Source organism: Protopterus annectens, chromosome 8.part0 (assembly GCF_019279795.1).
Source record: "Protopterus annectens isolate FY-2018-M chromosome 8.part0, PAN1.0, whole genome shotgun sequence".
NCBI classification, from domain to species: Eukaryota; Metazoa; Chordata; order Ceratodontiformes; family Protopteridae; genus Protopterus; species Protopterus annectens.
This window is the reverse complement of record NC_056741.1, coordinates 1157541479-1157563310: the sequence shown is the minus strand read 5'-3', so window position 1 is coordinate 1157563310 and position 21832 is coordinate 1157541479. Positions and strand designations below refer to the sequence as shown.

Genomic DNA, 21832 nt, shown 5'->3' with positions numbered 1-21832 from the left:
GGCTGGTGGGTTATCTAGTTATTACTGCTCCATCCCCAGGTGCTGACAAGATAGATGTACACATTAAAGATAGTGCCAGAATGTTAGTGTAGTCATTGCAGCTCACTAGAAGATGTCTGAATCCATATACAGCTATAAAGAATAATGCATTTTGAAACCACACAGTGTCAAATGCAGCTGTAAACAATGATGCCTTTTTCAAACCATACACAGTTATATGCACCTAAAATGATTGTGACACTGGGCTACAGTTACTAACAGCTAACGAAGGTGTGCATTAAGTTCCTACAGGTGCACATTCTGCCAAGTGTTTATGACCCTTGTTTTTTTGATTTTGAAAATTAATGTAACAGTAAGGAGCTGTTGCATCAAGAAAGAGGAAAAATGTTTCAGGTGGCTGATGGATGACAGAAGAAAATAAATAGCAAGGGACACTGCTCAGCTCTGAAAAAGGAGAAGGCATGCATTTCAGAAGCCAGCTGTTGGAAGTCTTCTCAGTGGACATTCATGCTTTCTTGAAGAATCAGTACTGCCTATGGTGAAGTAAAATTTCTATTCTATTGGCTCTGGGACTTTAAGGCAAATAAGATTAAATGGAACAGCACTGTTGTTTTTCACTTGCTTTATTAATTGTTTAAGAGGGGTTCTACTACTTGTGACAGGCAACAGAAGAATTCATTTGGTAAGTAAGCTTGATTTCATTATTTTCAAGTTTCATTACAGTCATGTTAGCATGTGCCAAGCCGCACTCCAGTGAGCAAATCCTATACTTCATCCAAAAATGTTTAGTATTAGGAAATGGGAGCACGTGCAGTACGAAATACGCCATCAGTTGAGAGGTATCCCAGTGTCTGTTTTATTTAACAGATATTAAAGCCTGGATTAGTAAAGCTAGACAGAGCAGTCGTTCGTACTATGCCTGCTTTTTCTTGGCATGGCCACCTCCGAATGTTCTGTACACTGTTAAATAGATTAAGAAATGTGTTTTGACTCATAATCTTGCTTTCCTCACTTGCTGTTATTTTCTAAGCAACAAATATGTTTTACAGGAATCATACACGATGCAGTGAAAACCACTGAGTATACTTTGTTATCTCTTATTTGCTCCCTTATTTTGCATTTGCTTCAGCATTTCATTTTGTAGTGAAGTGGGCAAAAATAATTCTTTCCACATGAATGTAACAGAATTTCATTAGTTCCACAGCTGTTGCTTTTTTAACATTTATTGCCTCCACTGCATCAAGTAGTAGAATCTGCAGAATGCCAGTTTGTTTTAATTAGAAAACTTTATTTATTAGTAAGAAAATATTTTTATATAATGCATCATGCTTGAAAAATAAATAAATAAATATATATATATATATATATATATATATATATATATATATATATATTATATATTACCACTGACATTAATGTATCAATGTTTTAAAGAGCTTATTGAAGTTTTCTGTGGGAACTGTATTTTAATCTGCTGCTAATGTTCTTATTTACAGTTTAAAGTCCCAAATAAGTGCCATTTCGGTGCAGCTATTTTTGCACATAATATATCCTTGCAGCATAGTAGCAGCTGCTACCCCCTTGAGATAGTCAATAGCAGCTGTGTTTTCTCAACAGAAGTTTAAACTGTATCCTTTTACATGTCTGACAGGATAAAGTTAAGTGCTCTTTATAGAAACACCTCACCTTAAACTTTGCTTCGTACACACATAATTAAGGATTAGAAATGCATATTCGACCAAATGTTTTTTTTTTTTGTCACAAATGAATTCTGCTCAGAGCCAGGGTTGTGATTATAAGCAAAGCAAGCAAGACACACAAGAGTATAGAGACCCTAAATCAAGGCCAGGGTTAATAAATACAGCTGTGAATGTCTGCATTATACTTGATAGTATGAGACCCTGTGAGCATAATTATGAAAAATTGTTTGGAGTAAAGTTACTCTGTAATTCTGACCACACCACTTAATTACAAGTACCAGTGTTTTATCATGCAAAACTGCAGCACTGTTACATGATGAACCATATTCTATGGTACTAAAATTGACTTCATATTGAAAGGCAGCTGTCCATTTCACTGCTTCTTATACTTTATGACCCTGCTTTCTTATTTCTATAAAACTGCATTGTTAGAATTAGAAAACTGCTTATGTGATAGCTAACACAATGTCTTGATGCGAGTAAATTTTCTTCTGCGTTAATGTTTTTGTTTAAGCTGTTATTGCAAATGATTCAGTAGGTCAGTTCGCCTACAAGATTATCAAAAGAAAAAATAAAATGAATAGCTCAGCTCTTCAGTTCTTTTCCCACAGTATTTTGTATTTCTCTCTGTCAGCTGTTTCAGTTCATCAGATCACTAAACTCCATCCATCTATCAATTTAAACCAACCAATGCTGTGTGATTGTTTGACTCAAAATTTGCACTATAGCTATGGGAGTGAAAAGACGGTACTAACTCATGCACAGTATTTCTGTAAAGGTTATAACTCCCAGCAAGTGAAGATAAACGGCTTATTGAAAGTTTGTGCAAGTTTATCTTTAACACGTCTGCATGAGGACTTGCATATTTCCTAACATTTCAGCTAATGGCAGTCCTGCATCATTACTCAGCACTATAACTGATCTCCTTAGCTCTCTTCAGTTTAGTACTCTGATTATAGTAATCTCCATCCAACCAATTATGAGAACAGTAGTCCTGTTAATAGCTACTGCAGCCATTAACAACAGTTATTATACACCTGATGTGTTCATATGCTTCTGTCCAAAACATTGCACAGGTATACCTCTCAAATTCTTAACAGCAGTTATTATACACCTGACGTGTTCATAAGCTTCTGTCCAAAACATTGCACAGGTATACCTCTCAAATTCTTAACAGCAGTTATTATACACCTGACGTGTTCATAAGCCTCTGTCCAAAACATTGCACAGGTGTACGTCTCAAATTCTTAGACCAAGAAATCTGGACAAAGGTCCAAAAATAGGGACAATTTTTAAATATTGCTCTTACAAAACTTAGAAAATTGATAGAATAATATATTTTGCATTAACCTAACTTTTCTGAAGGTATGAAGTCTGAAACTCAAATATCTGTCATTATTTTCTTACATCAGTCTTTAATGATTTGCCACTAATTTGCCAGAAAACCACCATTTTATAAAAGACAGACCCAAAATATGAGACAAAAATCTGGACATTCTGCGAAAATCTGTACATTTGAGAGGTATGCACAGAACTGTGTATAGATGCTCAGGAGGAAATGGAAAACAAATGGAAAGCATGAAAGTATGGCAGGGACATCCTCTCTTTTATTGGTGCAGTATCAAAGAGACATGCTTTATTTCTTCATTGAGAGTAAGTGAGAGGTGCAAGATACAAAATGAATATGAACCCGAGAAAATTATTCACAGAAAGAATGGATTATATCTATAACGATTGCCATAAAATGGAGTCAAAAATGATAATGTTGGAAAATTATGCAAAATAGTTGTCATAGTTAAGAAACGGTGGAACCACGATCAAAGTATTCTGGCTGATGTGGGCAGTGTTGCCTTCTACCAAAAGATAAGTTACTAAATGCTATTTTGTTGACATTTGATGAAAGAATTTCCTTTATTCCAGGGCTAAGTGTAATACTGGTGTTTATTTGGTAGACAGGGAGAAATTATAGTCCCTCAGTCCCTTACACAGGGTACACTGGTCTTTCCTTACTTTAGAATACATTACAATAGTTTTTAGAACAACTTGATTTGCTGAGTCACACTTCAGTAGCCTATTATCTATTCAGCACAGCAGACCTTACTTGCCACCGTGCTTTTATGTTTCTGTAGTTTGTTAATACTAGCTTTTACTTTTAAATTATAATTATTTCACAGCCACCTGTTTTGTATGAATAAGGGGTACATGCAGGTGAAATGTTTGGCATGAGGTTTATGTATTTCTGTAAGTTGCTGTAGGTGAGTTGTATGCACAACAGGTGAGTGATACATTTTGCAATTAATGGTACACTTACCGTTGAATTATGTGCCAAACTGCTGATTCGCACCATGTTGTATTTATAGTAAAACAGGAACACAATGAACCCACAGCGTTAGCAGTTGCTATAAATCACAGTCATATAATCCAAATAGACGATGAAAGGTAAACGAACTCTGTTTATTCAATAACGAACATGTAGATTCGAGATAAGCGCTTTCACATTGATGCTTCATCAGATCTCAGGCAAACTAACAAAAAATTTCCATCATTAAATGCTCTGAGAATTAATTAACAATATAAAATCAATTAGTATTTAAAGAGACAACACTCTTATGTCAAATAATACATTCTATGAATGCACTTTAGAACTATGGTTAAAACCAACAATTCTATAAAAAATAAATCTATAAAAAACTAATAAAAGTATATATAATAAAAACAATTCATGAAAGCATGCCAAATACATACCATATATATCTATATTGGTATATATACCAGTGTTACAATGAATGCATCAGATATAAAATATGTTTCATTTCTATCTAACATAAGATTGTAGTATGAATGTATATAATATGTATGTTGGACTGTCTACTTATATAAATAAATTAAATATTTTATAAATAAATTAAATATTTTATATATTTTATAATATAGGTGTCAAAGGCAACATTGAATATTATTATAATATAGGTGTTAAAAAGTGTGTATATAAAAAGCAACATGGGGGATATGTATACTTATTTATTTTTCATATCACTTAACATTTCTCCTTTGCCTTAACTTGGGTCTAATCGAGGCTCTCTCATTCAAACCAGAGCCTTGATCTGCTCTCAATTTTATTATCCATTCTGTCTCTCTACTTTCCGTATAAGTTCTAATATCACCCCCTCTAGGATTGGGAATTATCACCTCCAATACTTTGAAGGAGAATTTATGTTGTATATTTGTCATAGTGACATGCGTTCTGAGTAGTACCCTTCTTCATGTGATAAACATGTTCCCTCATCCGATCTCTTAGGGGGCGGTTGGTTTTACCAACATAGAAGGAAGGACATAATTGGCACCTGGCTAAATAAATGACATGTGATGTCATACAGTCTGCTGTTACAAATGTATGATAGTATTTCCCATTGTCAGGATGATAAAACCCTGGTGTACCATCTATATAGCAACGGAAATTACACCGTCCACATGGTCGGGTATAGCCTTCTATCTTATCTCTATCTCTGTGGGGCATAGAGCATAGTCTCCTCTTCAAGTTGTTCTTATTCTTGTATAGGAAACTTGGTTTGTCCCCTACAATGTTTCTAACATCATCATTTGTACATAATACCCCCCAATGCTTACTTAATACCTCTCTCAATTCACTATAATCAGATGAATAATGCGTCATAAATTTTAAACTTCGACTAGCATTAGTATTAGCTATAGGGAGACAAGTTGACTCAACTGGTCCAAAGTAAGGCACCCCTATAGTAGATCTCAGTTCTGGCATATCATTAAATTGTGTGTTAACTTCATCTATACTATAACCTCTGGAACACAATCTATCTCTCAAGTTATTAAGCTCTGTCTCAAAACCAGAGTCTGAAGGATTAAGTCTTGATGCCCTAATTGCTTGTCCTCTGATTATATTTTTAAAAACATGTGGAGGATGCATGCTTGTTCTCGTAAGTAAATTGTTGCTGTAACAATTCTTCCTAAACACACCTGTATTAATGTTATTACCATCAATCCTCTCAATATACATATCTAGAAAGTTTATTTTATACTGTGAGTATTCCATAGTGAATTTGAGGCAGGTGGTCAAATTATTCATGATATTAAAGAATGCCTTTAGTTGTTCAGATGTGCCTTTCCACAGGACAAATAAATCATCAACAAAGCGACGATAAAACACAACATGCTGTTTGAATAAATCTTCTTCAAATAAAACTTGTTCTTCCCAATAGGCCAAATACATGTTGGCGTAGCTATTGGCACAAGGAGTGCCCATAGCTACGCCATCTTTTTGTTTGTATACACCTTCATTGAATGTAAATAAGTTATTCTCCAAAACTAATTCTAAAAAGCATGTTATTAAATCAGTCTCCACACAAGTATAGCCACTATGCGTCCTTAGGTAATCGGTTACATACAATAATCCTACACTATTGGGTATGACCGTAAACAAGGATTGAACATCAAAGGTGACAAACAAAAAATCAAATGTGATGCTCATATCCTTTGTACAGTCATATAAATCAAGTAAGAATTGTTTCGAATCTCTTAGAACAACTCTATTGGAATTCAACACTGGTCTAAGATGCTTTTCTACATATACAGATAAATGTTCGGTCACCCAATCTCGACCTGACACTATCGGTCTCATAGGTGGATTAATAGGGTCTTTATGTATCTTCGGGAGACCGTGAATGGTGGGTATCATAGGATGACAGATGGTAAGGTACTCAAATAAATCCTGGTCTATTAACTTTCCTTGAAATATATCATTTATGGTATCATGTACACATCTGATAACTCCTTCAACATATTGTGGTGTAACCTTTACATAGAAGTCATCACTCAACATAAATTCCATTCGTGTAGTATAGTCTAAGGTGTCCATGACAACTACTTTCCCATACTATCGCAGGGTCTGATGGTAATATCTAGGTTATTCTGCAATTTCTTAAGACTTGCTCTTTCCCTATAGGTGAGATTATCTCTTATGAAAGGACGCTTACTAATGGTTCTATTCTCATAGTAATTGTGAAGTTCCTCTTCAGTTAGTCTCATGTAGGCTTCAACTAGCGGGTGATTAATTGTTTTGAATTTAAATTCACTTTCATTATTAATATTATCTTTGAATATAAACTTTAACATAACGTTCCTGCAAAATAACTTTAAGTCCAAAACAGTATCCGTCAATTGACTCTGACATTTGGGAATAAAATTCAACCCTTTGTCAAGTAATCGTTGCTCATCCACATTCAATGCAAAATGAGAAATGTTGTGGACTAACGTTTGTTTGTCCACATCTTTCTCAGTGTTTTCTGAGGTGCATATTCCTCTGATAGCTTCCTCTTCTGTCTGCCCCTGCTCATACTTCTTCTCTGCTCTCACAGGCAGGGGAAAAGACAGCTTTGGAAGTCCATCTGAAGTTAAAATGGGAGCTAACTGCAAATTAGAAGTTTTAGGTCTTACAACCTGCTCATTATCTATGAGCAAAGGTTTAGATTTCTCCTGTTGTTGATGCACAGTAGTATTAATAATGCTAACATCAGGGTATAAATTAATACTTTCTGCAGTGGCAGTATGCACTATATGTATTACATCAGTTGAATCATTCTCATATTCAGTTGCTAACACATCCCTGTGTCTATCAGTATTGGCAGATATATCTGTATCAGGATTACCAGTCAGACATACATTCATATCTACTTTAGGTAATGCATCATTTGTAACATTTCGTGTTACTGGTGAATTTATATTAACAGAAGCTGTCCCAACACTGACATTATGTTGTGTCATAGTTGCAGAATTCCCATTAGTAGTCCTGTTCAAATCATTGGAATTAAACCTGGGCCAAACAAAAATATGTCCGTTTTTAAAGTCGTTTGTATCTCTTACCACTTTATGTCTTTTTTGTTGGAAAAGTTTTCTTTCAAATGCAGAGATACTGTCCAGCATATTCTCAAACAATGGTGATACTATTTCAATGGCAAATTCATTAAATACTGTTCGCTGTTTATCGCTAAGCTCCTTAGATAGTTTCGCCTCTTCAGGCTTAAAGAAATCAATGAGTAATTTCAAATAACTCCGACTCACCTCGATGTTTAGGCGTTGCCATTGAGCAAGTAGCTCAGGATAGTCCCTGCCCTGGCTGGGCATAGTGAAGACCCGAAGGCCTCTCGGTATGATGTTCCGCTCAAGACACAACTGGAAATGTAGTCGCTGAGTTTGAAGCCTCTTCAGCTTCATAAAATCCTTCTCCATACTCTCTATTGATGAATATAACTTGTTCATATCAAGATTCTGCCCTAAGGCATCGGTAGTAGTTTTTTCCGTTTCCAAAAACCAAGCCGCATTTCCGGAACCTTTTAGGTGCTGCTGAAATCTCCGTTCAACAGCACTATCCAGAATTTCTTCTCTGGGAACGTAATCTAATTCAATATCAGCCATAGTGTGTCAAATAGCGTAAAGGCAACTTGCTCCTGCAACCAAGAACTAAAAAATATAGTAAATGAACAAACAAGCTTGTCTTGCTGCAGGTAGACGCTGGGGTTCTAAAATAGCAAAATAGTAAAACAGGAACACAATGAACCCACAGCGTTAGCAGTTGCTATAAATCACAGTCATATAATCCAAATAACTCTGTTTATTCAATAACGAACCCATCATTTTAATTAACAATATAAAATCAATTAGTATTTAAAGAGACAACACTCTTATGTCAAATAATACATTCTATGAATGCACTTTAGAACTATGGTTAAAACCAACAATTCTATAAAAAATAAATCTATAAAAAACTAAAAACAATTCATGAAAGCATGCCAAATACATACCATATATATCTATATTGGTATATATACCAGTGTTACAATGAATGCATCAGATATAAAATATGTTTCATTTCTATCTAACATAAGATTGTAGTATGAATGTATATAATATGTATGTTGGACTGTCTACTAACATGTTTATCACATGAAGAAGGGTACTACTCAGAACGCCTTGGCGAAGCATGTCACTATGACAAATATACAACATAAATTCTCCTTCAAAGTATTGGAGGTGATAATTCCCAATCCTAGAGGGGGTGATATTAGAACTTATACGGAAAGTAGAGAGAAATGGATAATAAAATTGAGAGCAGATCAAGGCTCTGGTTTGAATGAGACCCAAGTTAAGGCAAAGGAGAAATGTTGATATGAAAATAAATAATATTATTTGACACCTATATTATAAAATATATAAAATATTTAATTTATTTATAAAATATTTAATTTATTTATATAAGTAGACAGTCCAACATACATATTATATACATTCATACTACAATCTTATGTTAGATAGAAATGAAACATATTTTATATCTGATGCATTCATTGTAACACTGGTATATATACCAATATAGATATATATGGTATGTATTTGGCATGCTTTCATGAATTGTTTTTATTATATATACTTTTATTAGTTTTTTATAGATTTATTTTTTATAGAATTGTTGGTTCTAAAGTGCATTCATAGAATGTATTATTTGACATAAGAGTGTTGTCTCTTTAAATACTAATTGATTTTATATTGTTAATTAATTCTCAGAGCATTTAATGATTTTGCCTGAGATCTGATGAAGCATCAATGTGAAAGCTATCTCGAATCTACATGTGAATAAACAGAGTTTGTTTACCTTTCATCGTCTATTTGGATTATATGACTGTGATTTATAGCAACTGCTAACGCTGTGGGTTCATTGTGTTCCTGTTTTACTATTTTGCTATTTTAGAACCCCAGCGTCTACCTGCAGCAAGACAAGCTTGTTTGTTCATGTTGTATTTATAGACAACATAACATCTTTCAGCAAATTTCTTTTTTTTATTGTTAAGAGGAGAGTTATTATATAATTTAGAATTTTGACTCTTTGTTTTGTAGTACTGGCAATGGATTGTGATTGCATGATTTATTTATTGTCAGTGTCACATGACAATTCTATGGAAGGCAAATACATCTACATAGTATCTCAATGGATGAGGATCTCAGCTCAGTAGCATTTTGCTTAGCTATGAAAATGAATACTATCAAGTAAGTCAGAGAGTTAGTCACAAACTTCTCTTTTTCTTCAGCTGTGTTCAAGTTGGTAACAGTTTGGGTACACTGAAGGTGCACTTAAGCTTTGGAAGCTGGCCAGCTGTTATTTCCATAGCAAGATATAACCAATGTAGCTAAAGTTACTCCAGCAGTGATCATTTGAATATCTACCGTTATGGTAACTTTACTTACTCAACTTCGTGTTTTAAGGATTTTTCCCTTCCTTGTTTTTGCATGCCCACACAGTTGGTAAGAAATTATTTCAAGGGGTGCAGCAGAGCTTGCCTCCTGCAAAAAATACTTAAATTTAGAGTTTTTATTCTTATGGTGTTTAGAGCTGCGGTGGTGGTGCTGCAGCAGTGTTGTCGCCTCACAGTAAGATGTTGTCCTGTTCAATTCTCAGCTAGAGCGTCTTCTGTGTGGAGACATGCGTGAATGGATGTACCTTCGTTGAAGGTTGTGTGTCAGGGCCGACAACTCAGCACGTAAAAATTTACTGCCAATCATTAGCGGACTGGAGTTCCGCTGTGGCGACCCCTAACTGGGAAAAGCCGAAAGACACAACAACATTATTATGGTGTTTAGAGCATTTGTATTTGGTGATTTTTTTGTCAGCATTCCATGAATTGGCGATTGAAAGCAAATGGTAGAATTAGAGGGTCAGTTAAATACAGTGAGGAGGGGAATTAGTAGGGTCAGGCAGAAACTCTTGTGGGAAATTTGTTTAAATAATTTGGTGTCAAAATAGGTGTTTTAGAAGCATGTTCAGTAAACACAACTTGTTACTAGGTTAATGACAACTAGGGTCCTTACAAGCCTAGCTGCGGACCTAAGATATTTGGGTCCCAATTATCATAGGTGTCTATATGGGGAGGACATGTTAGTAGGAAAAAAACTAAGGATTTTTAGGCAGGGTGTTAGTATAATACTTTTCTTATTGACAGCCTCTGTCCATAAGAGACATGGGCTCTGACCAGGGGTAAAGTTATGATTTCCCATCCAATTGTCTTGTTTTGTTTGAATAGCATCAGAGATGAACTCTGTTTTACTTGGATGGGGAGCCTATTCCATAGTGAGGAGATTCACTGGGACACATATCTGTCTCCCCAGCACATTTTTTACGTCACAAGCAAAGCTCAGATCCCCGGATCTAGTGTTTCTGGTGCTGTCTCTTTTGTGCATGTGCAACAGATGCATGAGGGTTGGGTCTGAGGAAGCCCTGTGAACCAGGCAAAGATCACCTCTCAGCAGCCTTTAGAAGACTGAATACAGTGACAAAGCCTATAGGCAATCAGTGTAGGACAGGGTATTCATGCTGTGAATTCTCCTGGGGAGAAACATTTGTAGGCATTCCAAATGTTGCAAGTGCCTGGTGAGATCCATGCCAGTGAAGGTATTGTATTCAATGATTGGTCTGATAAGGGCCAAGTAGAGCTGTACTATAACTTCCTTGGACCTGTATGCCATACCCTTACCTATAAATGGGGAACGTATAATGATTTTATGACTATCCTAGCTACATGTTGGTCAAAAGCCAGATTGCTGTCTATGTATGTCACTAGATCACTTACTGCTGGGTTGACTGTTAGGGGAGTTTTATCGATGGAGTAATTAACTTGAGTTGACAGTTTCCAAAAGGGTATTCTAATGCATTTTTTGGCATTGAGGTTTTAGGCCATGGCTTTGGCACCATTTCTTTGTGTTAAACCCTCTTGCCAGATATCGGTGTCTTGGGGGAGATATTATAATAGCTCCCAATTTACAGACTTCTGTGAACTTGGTGAGTCAGAGGTCTTGAACACTAGCCTTGACTTACAAGAAGTAGATGCCAAACAGAAGTGGATCCAGAATGGAGCCCTGGGGTCCTCCAGTGGTGACCAGTCTCTTGGTGGGGGTGGTTCCATCGATCCTGGCATCTTGGGCCCTGTCTATGAGCCAGCTGGGAATCCAGCAAGTTATGCAGGGATTAATGCTTAGCTCAGAGAGCAAGTCAACAATGCCTGAGTGCGTTATTGTATCAAATGCCTTGGCTAGGTCAAGATATGTAGTATGCACTGTTTTACCCACTTCCATTACCTTGGTGATCCTCTCAAAGAAGTCTGCCAAGTTAAATAGGCATGATCTTCCCTTAATAAATCCAAATTGGGATGGGTCCAAGGTCTGTAGGTTGTCAGTGTCCTTATTTATCATTTCCATGATAATTTGTTCCATGGCTTTGCATATTAGGCTTGTTAGGTTGATGGGTCTGCATTTCCCTGGATCAGTTGATGGTCTACCCTTGTGGAGGTGAATGACTGTTGTGGTCCGCCATTCACTTGGATATTAGTGTGTTTCAAGGCTGAAGTTGAAGACTGCCTCAAGTGGTCCTGATAAGTCATGTTTTAGATTGATCAGGAAGGAACTGTGGATGTTGTTGGGAACCATGAAGGTGGTGTTCTTGGCTTTAGTGAGTGTTCCCAGCACCTTGTCCCTGCTAGTTGTTGGGGGTAGCATGTTGGAAGGAATTTTACCTGGTGGAGCTGGGGAGGAGTGGAGGTGAAGTTTGAGCTGAATTTATCAGCCAGTAGATTTGCTATGTCACCCTGATCTGTGAAGGTAGTACCATTCACCACCAGTTCAGCACACTGCTATGTGTTTGTTACCTTTAAGGTTATGGACATAGCTGCTGAAGAAGGCCTTGTGATTGTCCTTAATTTACAAGGCTATCCTGCCCTCATAGTTGGCCTTGTTGGACTTAATTAGACCTCTTAGTTTCTTGTTTAGTTGTATAAGAGTGCACTTGTCTAAGGGAGTTGCTATTCCTGATCTTAGCCATGAGTTTTCTTTTTATATTATATACCCCATTTAGGTGAGGATTCTACCAGTGGGCTTTGTTTTTTAGTGTATGTTTTGGGTTTACTTCTGGTAGGTACTGAAGACTCTATATAGCCCTTCACATGTCTGTATAAGGATTCTCTGAATAATTCTGAAGAGGTAACTGTGATCTCAGGGTTAAAGGGAGCCTTGAATTTTGACCTGTGCCTGTGAGTTTTAGGCAGTGTAATTTTCTCAGACTATAGAGGGGTAGTTAAGTTCACCCATAAATAGAGTGTTTGGTTGGATGGTGAGCACCTCCGGGAGGTTTAGTAAGAGATTTGAGATTCTAGGGGCAGAGATGGTGACCTATATCTAGCCATGATATGATGAGGGACCTTACCTATGGTGAGCTGCACCTGGATGACCTCCATGGTATCTTTCTGTTTAACCAGCCTAGAACTATGTTTCTTGTTAATGTAGATTGAGAAACCTCCACATTTGGCCTTAGTCAGTGCTGTTGTTGGTTAAAATGTGTGGAATGCACCCTTGCACTGCTGGAGTACTTGCTATGGCAAGTCTCTGTCATGGCACAGAGTAAGGAGGGCTTGAAGGGTGTGGAGTTTTTTTTTTGTTTGTTTAGGCTCCTAGTATTGAGCAGTAGCACCTTAACTCAATCACTCCAATGGAGCTAAGGAAGTTTGCACTGTAACTTCCAATGGGTGGAGCCTAAGCCTTTTGTCTGAATCAAATTATGTCCCAATAGCATATGGATTTGCCTCTGTAATCATCCCACATGAACCCACCCATTTCCCTATCACTATCCTGTCTACTCCTCCCTTCCCTACTACCATAACTCACTTAACAACTGCTTTGTATTGCACAATTACCCTCTGAATATAACCCAATGTTTATGTAAATTCATTCAAATGTTTTATTTCTTTGCTATGTTTTTTCTTCAATGTTATAATGCCTTTTACTCTATTGTACTGTGGAGCTTTATCTACATTTACATAACTGTTTTATTGTAAATATCTTACTGTATTCATCTTCAGTTTTGTAAATTTTCTTGCTTACTTGTACTGTGGAGCTTTTCTCCCTGGCTTCCACTGAAAAAGGGCTTTTGCTCAGATAGACTATCCCAGTTAACAGTGTCAAATAAATAAATTAATTAATTTCAAACAAATGTTATATTACTGGAACCATATGGGTTATGAAAGATGTATAAATGGCAAACTCTTCAGCACAGACTATTTTTATAGTGGTACTAGTATTTAGGTTCTAGGTCTAAACCAAATTTTTGTTGGGGGTAGCATGTTGGAGGGAATTCACAGTAAACACAGTAACTATTACATTTATAATATTTTCTAAACAACTTACAATATCCCAACAACCACTCAAGTTACACACATACTGTCAGCAGCATTTTATTCATCTAGCTGAGAGCTTTCATATGAGGTGAAAAGTTCTGTCTGTGTTATTTGGTTGTTAAGATATTTAGAAAATGGAAAAATTATATCTATATAAATTAATATCATAAAAACAACAGTTAATATCTATTTACCTGCACTAAACACAGGTCAAATATTAATGCAGTTGAATTTGCCATTGTATATGCTTTAAGATGAAATCTTTTAAAACCTTGTACATAGCATGGTTTTGGAATTACTGATGGAAATATGAACAAGCAATATTTGATGCCTAGAGGTGTCAGTAGGAGTTAACTGCAGATGAACCTGGAGGCGTCACTCAGATGTAATGCATTAAGGTTGCTTGGAAACTTTTTCATTATGTTGGTAGCTTTGTCTTTTTGGCATTGCCCAAAATAGGCTCTAAGGGTGTGTGTGAGGATACTGGATATTGTTATCTGTGCTAGCATGACTGGCTGAAGTTGTGTAAATAATTGTAAATAATTGTAGATTACCCTGTGTTACATATCCCAGAATGACTAGCTATAATAATGTTTGTCTTTTGATTATCACTCGGATTTATGCAAAATGTTTGAATGTCAAACAGTTTTCTTCTGGCTAACCAAATGTACATTTTTTAAACAGAATTCTGAATGTATGTTATGCCAGAGTCAGATGACGTGGATGTGATGTCATTGTGTGCCAGAGCTGGGAGAATGGAATCTTCACTGCAGCTGTTTGTTTACTTTTCAAAGTCTGATATGAGAGAGTAGAATTCTCATAGCAGCTTCCTGTTACTTTTAAAAAATCTGCTATAAAAGCAGGTTCTGAGTCAGTTGTTCAGTTTTGTTTCTGGAGCTGTTCAGCAATATTAGTCCAGTTGTTTCCAGGGTAGTTGTTTCAGTCGCTGAGAACAGACAACAGCCTGGAGTGTTAACATAATTCCACATGTTGTCTTGCAGAAATAAGAGTTATTTAGATTAGATAGGGACAGTTAATCTTCATATAGTCAGGGAACTACAGCTAGTTAGTTAGAGTTTTTCTAAAATCAATGTCAGCTTATCCTACAATATTATTTTCATATTTCCTGTGTGTGAATTTTGTTGCTTATTGGAATCAGTTATTCAGTATTTACATGTTTTAAATCCTGTTTATTTATTATTAAATGTTTTACTATCTCTCACTGTGGCTGGTTATTTTGTGAATATTTTTAATAACCTGAGAATGTTTATGCTTATTGTGATAACACCAGGGCCACTGCAAAAGGCCTTAGTACTTGGGATACATGGTACCATTTGTTTCAAAATCTATTTTATGCAATATAATTGATTATCTCTTTTGAAGGGTGTTGTGGTATTTAATCGGTGGCAGCCATTACCTTGTAATTTGGGCAAAGAAACACAGCAGGTAAATCTGTGTCAGTCTTTCCCAAGAGTATGTGTGTATGTGTGAATATCAGCCATTTAAGAGTGAGTGTGTCAGATACCTTGAACTGGGACACAGTGTTCTGCAGTGGTTAATGTATAGACTCATTTGGGGACCTGGAATGAAGAATATAGCCCAGTTCCAGGTTTTGGAACCTGTTCCCAGTGTGCTGTTAGGGGAAATTGTGTATTTATATCCCTGCTTTTAGTGACACTCCCTCACCAGAGACAGTGGTGAAGATTGAGACTCTTTAGTTTTGCCCAGGAGTAAAGAGGGATCATCACATATTGGTGGCAGTGGTGTGGGAGTTTAATTGAGCTTTAGTAGCCTGTGGGTAGTTGTCACTGACGTGTGCACTCTCGACAGCCACAAGGTAAACATACAAAGTTTCATTGTCACAACAGTTTTATTAATTTTTTAGTTGGTTTAGTCAGGAGCAGCAGGCAAAGATGCCAATAGAGAATTATAGCAAGCTGATAAGGAATCAGCTGGCCAAGGTGTGTGAAGCCAAAGGACTGCTGCATGCCTGCCTGACTAAGGAAGCAGTGATCTCAGCCTTAGTCGCAGCTGCAGAGCAGACCAGCACTTGGAGGATATCTATTTTGGCATTGGGGATAAGCAGCCTTCCAAGACAAGACCGTTCACCTATTCCTCAGAGGACTTAAAAATTCATTTGGAGTTAAGGAAACTCAAACTGGAGGCTGAAGAAAGTGAGAAGCAGTGTCTGTATGAACTGCGATGTTTGGAGGCTGAGGAAAGAGAGAGGTAGAAGGAGAAACAAGGTCAGCATGAAAAGGAACTGGAGACCAAGCACTTGGAGATAGTAACTGAAGAAAATGAGAGGCACAGACAGGATGAAAAGGAGCTTCTAACCCTTTGACAGGGTCATGGAGGTAATGGAGAAGGGAATAACCAAAACCAAGAAGCTATAAAGGTTAGTAAACTTTTTCCTCAGTACAGCAGGGAGGGAGGTGACACTGATAGTTTTATTTATATATTTGGGAGGGTATGTAAACAGTATAATATTGACCAAGGGCTCTGGGTATGATTCACGACCCCCTTACTCCATGGTAGAGCTGTTAATGCGATTGCTAAGCTGTCTGATATTGATTGTTTGAATTATGATAGTGTAAAACAATGATTGTTTCAAATTAATCCCTGAAATGTATAGAAAAAATGTTGTGAACATAGACACAAGGTAGATAAAACTGTATGTGATTACATTACTGATTTAAGTATTTACTTTCAATAATGGGTGAGTGGGTGTCAGGTCAACAGTTCTGAAGGACTGGCAGACCTTTTGGTGAGAGAACAAGCTCTCAGCACTTTGCCTGAGGACATGAGGATCTGATTAGCAGACTGAGAGTGTTACTCTGCAAATGATTTGTGGAGAAAAGGGGATCTCTGCTTAGCAAGCAGGGCACAACTGCATAAGAAAGGGATATCCAGTGCTGCACATGGACATAAGGGAACCCATGTGGAGCAGCCTAAATCACTCAAACAGAGTTCACCACACATGGTCAGGATCAGGGATTAGATGTTTCAAATTTAATCAGAGAGGTCATGTAGCATACAGATGTCAATGGAAGCAACAGGAGAAGAGGGGATGAGGGAGCCAGCAAGTGGGAATGCCAGAATGCCAGTGGTAAGTTGTCTGGAAACAACAGATGTGCCAAACTATCACCAACATTTGTATCGTATCTTAGTGGATGAAAGACAGGCCACTGCTAAGAGAGACACAGCTTCTGATATAACCATTGTGAGGCCTGCACTAGTTAAGGTGGAGCAATACATGCTTGGGCAGTCCACACCAGCCAGAACTTTGAGTGGGACCTCATTCCAAATACATTTGGCCAGGGCTCATCTTGACCAGGAGGGTGGAAAAAGGAACAAGCAAGTAGGTGAGTTTGAGAAAATCCCTGCAGATATCTTATAAGGGAATGATTTTGATAATGTAGTACCTTGTGTGCATGCAGTTACATGCAGTCAAACTTGGAAACAGGCATGTAGGTCTTGTAGCCTGGGGGAGACCAGACAGATTATATGCCTGAAGCTGGGGTTGGTGATGTGGTTATTTCAGGGAGGGAGCTACCTTGTAGCAGTGAGCCTGAAAGTGAACCACAGCTGCTAGTAGGTACTGGTGTTCCGGTGGACATGGTGACTGTCAGGACAGAGATGAGTGGTAGTACCCTGGCTGACAGTGAGTTGCTGAGGACACACAGCAGCCTGGAGTGTGGACATAATTCCTCATCTTGCCTTACAGAAGTGAGAGTCAGGGAACTACAGCGAGTTAGTTAGTTTTTCTAAAATCAATGTGAGATCTAGCCTAAGTATTATTGTTGTTTATTGGAATCAGTTATTCAGTATTTACATGTTTTAAATATTTTTATTTATTATTAAATATTTTACTATGGGCGGCCACGGTGGTGCAGTGGTTAGCATTGCCGCCTCACAGCAAGAGGTTCTCCAGTTCGATCCTCGGCTGGGGTGCCTTCTGTGCGGAGTCTGCATGTCCTTCCTGTGGTCGCGTGGGTTTCCTCCAGGTGCTCCGGTTTCCTCCCACATCCCAAAGACATGCTGCAGGTGGATTGGACACTCTAAATTGGCCCTAGGTGTGCGTTTGAGTGTGCCTTCTGTGGAAGGTTGGGCGCCAGGCTGGCAACTCGACACCGTAAAACTCCACTGCCATTCAATGTGCGGACAAGGCGATCCGCTGTGGTGACCCCTAACCGGGAAAAAGCCGAAAGAAGAAGAAGAAGAAGAAGAATTAAATATTTTACTATCTCTCATTGTGGCTGGTTATTTAGTGAATATTTTTAATAGCTTGAGAATGTTTATGCTTATTGTGATAACACCAGGGCCACTCTAAAAGCCTTACTACTTGGGATACATGCTGCCATTTGTTTCAATATTTATTTTACCTAATATAATTGAACACTTTACCTTTACAAAAACCAAAAAATAGGTGTGTTGGTGCAAAGAAAACCATAAACCAAAGAAGAAAGCACCAAAGGAACCATGGATACTGCTTTTTAATAACGTAAATAAATAAAATCATCCAAAATAATTCATGTTAAGCACTTTCATCACAATAAAATGACTTCATCAGAACAACTGACCAAGAATATGCTCCACATTTAAATACTCTTCCACCAATAACTACAAACCACTCAATTAACTAATTAGTTAGCTTTTAAACATTTAAAGTGCCAAGTGCAAAAAATATTGATTCTAAACATAAAATATGTATGCAATGTATATGCAAGTAAAATTCTTACGCATTTTTAAAAAAAATATTTATATATTGTATGTATATTAATGTAATTAATAATTTCATCTATCTAATAAAAAAAGTATATATATAAAATAATACATTGTTGTAAAAATATATTCAGTTCAAGAACAGTTGAAATACCAATGTTGATGAACTGAGACATGCCTTAAAATGGGGCTATAAACATTATCTAATTTGATTGGCCCTTTCCTTTAAAAGTGGAAATATGGATATATGATCATTTAAACCAGGGCAAAAATTTGCAGCCAACCTGAGCTGCCACATTAATTCCCTTTTACATAAATGATTTTTCCAACCCCCCCCCCCCTCCCACATCCAAACTCACTGAATCAACAATGGCAAACTTAAAACCAGTGTGTCCACTGCAATCTTGACTATGTCTATTATATAAGTTTGCCATTGTTGATTCAGTGTTCTGCAGTGGTTAATGTGGAGACTCACTTGGGGAGCTGGAGTAAAGTATATAGTGCAGTCCCAGGTTTTGGAACCTGTTCCCAGTGTACTGTTAGGGGAAATTGTGTATTTCTATCCCTGTTTTTAGTGACACTCCCTTACTGGAGACATTGGTGAGGATTGATACACCTTAGTTACTGCCCTGGGGTAAACTGAGTGGATAAAGTTTTAGCCAATATCTGAAAGCCTAGGGGAGACAGACGTAGCCTATTCCTGGCAAAGCAACATGGTCTGTTTTCCATGTCCTTCCATGCTTATAGATAATGGATCTTCCTGGAGTCACATCATAAACTAAGCCAATTATTAAAAACAATCATTAAATGTTCATACTGTGGCATCATTCTTGGTGAAATTAGAATGCAGTTCACTACAAGGCTTGTACCTATCTGTGACTCATATTCCAAGAGATCCATTATGTCTGTTTTCATATAATCCAGTGAGGTATTTGTCGGGTTATTTACAGACTTATGGACTATGATAGAATCATATTGGCACCTGGGGTGCAGTGACTTGACTGTGTACATGATATTGTTGAGCTTGGCTCCAGATAGGCAACTGACTATTATCATCTCTTTGTTAAAACTGGTGAGTGGGGCATCTTTGTGTAACGCAATGGAGTCCCCAATGACAAGAGTTCTTGCCTTATGGTTTTGCTCTTGGGGACTTTTGAGTGTAGGCTTATGTGAGATGTTTGCTGTCACTTTCAGTGTGTATTTTAGTGATTGCTGAGGAACAGTGTTGAGCTAACTTTGGACATCTTTGAGATTTAAGAAATTTTCTTTTAAGGGCCTTAGCTTTAGACAATCTGTGTATGCAATGAACGGTATGTGTGTTGGATATAGTGTGATTATTCCTGACAACCTCATTTGTATGCAAGATTTTTGTCTCCAAGGAAGTTGTGTATTTACATCTCTCGCATACTGCATCCTTTTATTTAATAATTAACTGGTTGTCTGAGAACATGAGACAATTGCTACATTATCTTAGGATGCCCAAACCTACCAAGGTGGCCACAGAGATATTTAGAAATTGCATTTCCATGTCGTCCAGTCCTGTAATACAGTGGGCTGTTTAGGATTATGGATTGGGTTTTACCAGGGGTCTTCTAGGATAGTTTCTGGAGATAATGGCAAGATGTCCTACAGTGCTAGAATATGGTAGTGCTACTCCATGTGCAAGCTAGCTGCTGAAAGCTTAATTCCACATAACGCTACATTGTTTAACAGGTTTAGGAACTGATACTAACTTTATAGGGAAATTTTACTGCTAGGCATGTGCTACTATATAGGGCACTGCTAATTGCTTCTGTTCAGTGGGTAGCTCTGCACAAACTTACCTGATTTATAGCCAAGAACAAAAGCTTGAAAACTGACTCCTATGCTCTCTAGCCAGTGAACAATCACACTCTTAGCTCCCTGGAGTGATTCCCAAATTAGAGAGATCAGGTAAATATCTTTTGCCACAGGATGGATGATCTTGGAATTTCTTAATGTAAAAGCACAGCAAAAGCAGCTGTCACATGCGCATTTAACAACAAACAACTACAAACACGTAAGTCCCCAGTTAATTTGCTTCTCTGCAAGGTGATTTGGAGTCAAACAGAACTAGAAAAGCAACAAAGAGAAATTCCTATTTTGCCACAAAATTAAATAAATGCTTTAAAAATGCTCGAAAGCAGTAGTAATCACTATATAAAGCAAGTAGAAGTGCAGTGAATCAGGAAGATATTCTTATCTTAGCTTGGATAGCTCTGGATGCAGTTAAAACACTTGAAACGTGTTGCAGAGTTCTCTGTAAGTGAACATGGAGCTTTGAAAACTTGCCTGATTTATAGCACAGAACAAAACAACTTGAAAATTGACTCTTACACCTTCTAGCTAATAAGCAAATGATACTCTGAGCTCTCTGGAGTAATTCCCAACTCAGAGAAATCATTTAAATATCTTCTACCACAAGACTGATGATCCTGGAATTCCTTAATGTAAAAGCACACCAAAAGCAGATCTGACGTGCAGGTAAAACAACAAGCAAAAGCAACAGCAAGTACCAAACAACTAAGTCCCTGGCTAATCTACCTTTCTGCAAGGTGATCTGGAGGCAAACAGAACTAGAAAAGTCAACAGACAGAGAAGTGACTATGTTTGCCACAACATTAAATAAATGCTTTATAAAATGCTGAAAATATGTATAAATCAAATACAAGTCTAGTGAAAAAAGAAAATATTCTTACCTTCACTTGGATGGCTCTGAATGCAGTTGAAACACTTGAAAGGTATTGAAAAGTTCTCTGTAAGTTGTACAATATGAATAAAGATCCATCTAGTCAGACTCGTCATAAAGCCCTCCTTCTGGCCTCTGAATGGTCCTTTCATTGCCCTCATCCCATTATCACTCTGAGGGGATAACTTACAGTAATTTTATCACATTTTCTAAGCAGTGGGAGGTGATAATTTCAACTTTTAGTTATCCCTTAAGGGTAGGACTTTTTAAAAGTGGAGTATGATATGATTTTGGGGATGAGGCAAATCTTTGTGGTTTTGCATGACTTTAGGAGTTGGGGTGAAGTGGAGCTGGGGAGTGGTTTGGAGGAGCTCTTTACAAACCTTGTTATGGCTCTAGCAACTTCTACTTGTGTCTATGCTCAGAACATCATTTATCATATCTGTGTCTTTCAATTACCT

General features: G+C 37.3%; 1 protein-coding gene across 2 annotated transcripts in view; it reads left to right on the top strand.

Moving 5' to 3' along the window:
• MSS51 (MSS51 mitochondrial translational activator) overlaps nucleotides 1-21832 on the top strand; it is a 674809-nt gene that overhangs the window by 41827 nt on the left and 611150 nt on the right. Inside the window, exon 1 of one of the 2 annotated variants that reach the window (XM_044080663.1) lies at nucleotides 472-682. The exons of the other annotated variant lie outside the window; for it this stretch is intronic. The gene's annotated coding sequence lies outside the window, so the exon portion shown is untranslated. Of the gene's footprint in view, nucleotides 1-471; nucleotides 683-21832 lie in introns of those variants that run through there. 2 annotated transcript variants of the gene reach the window in all.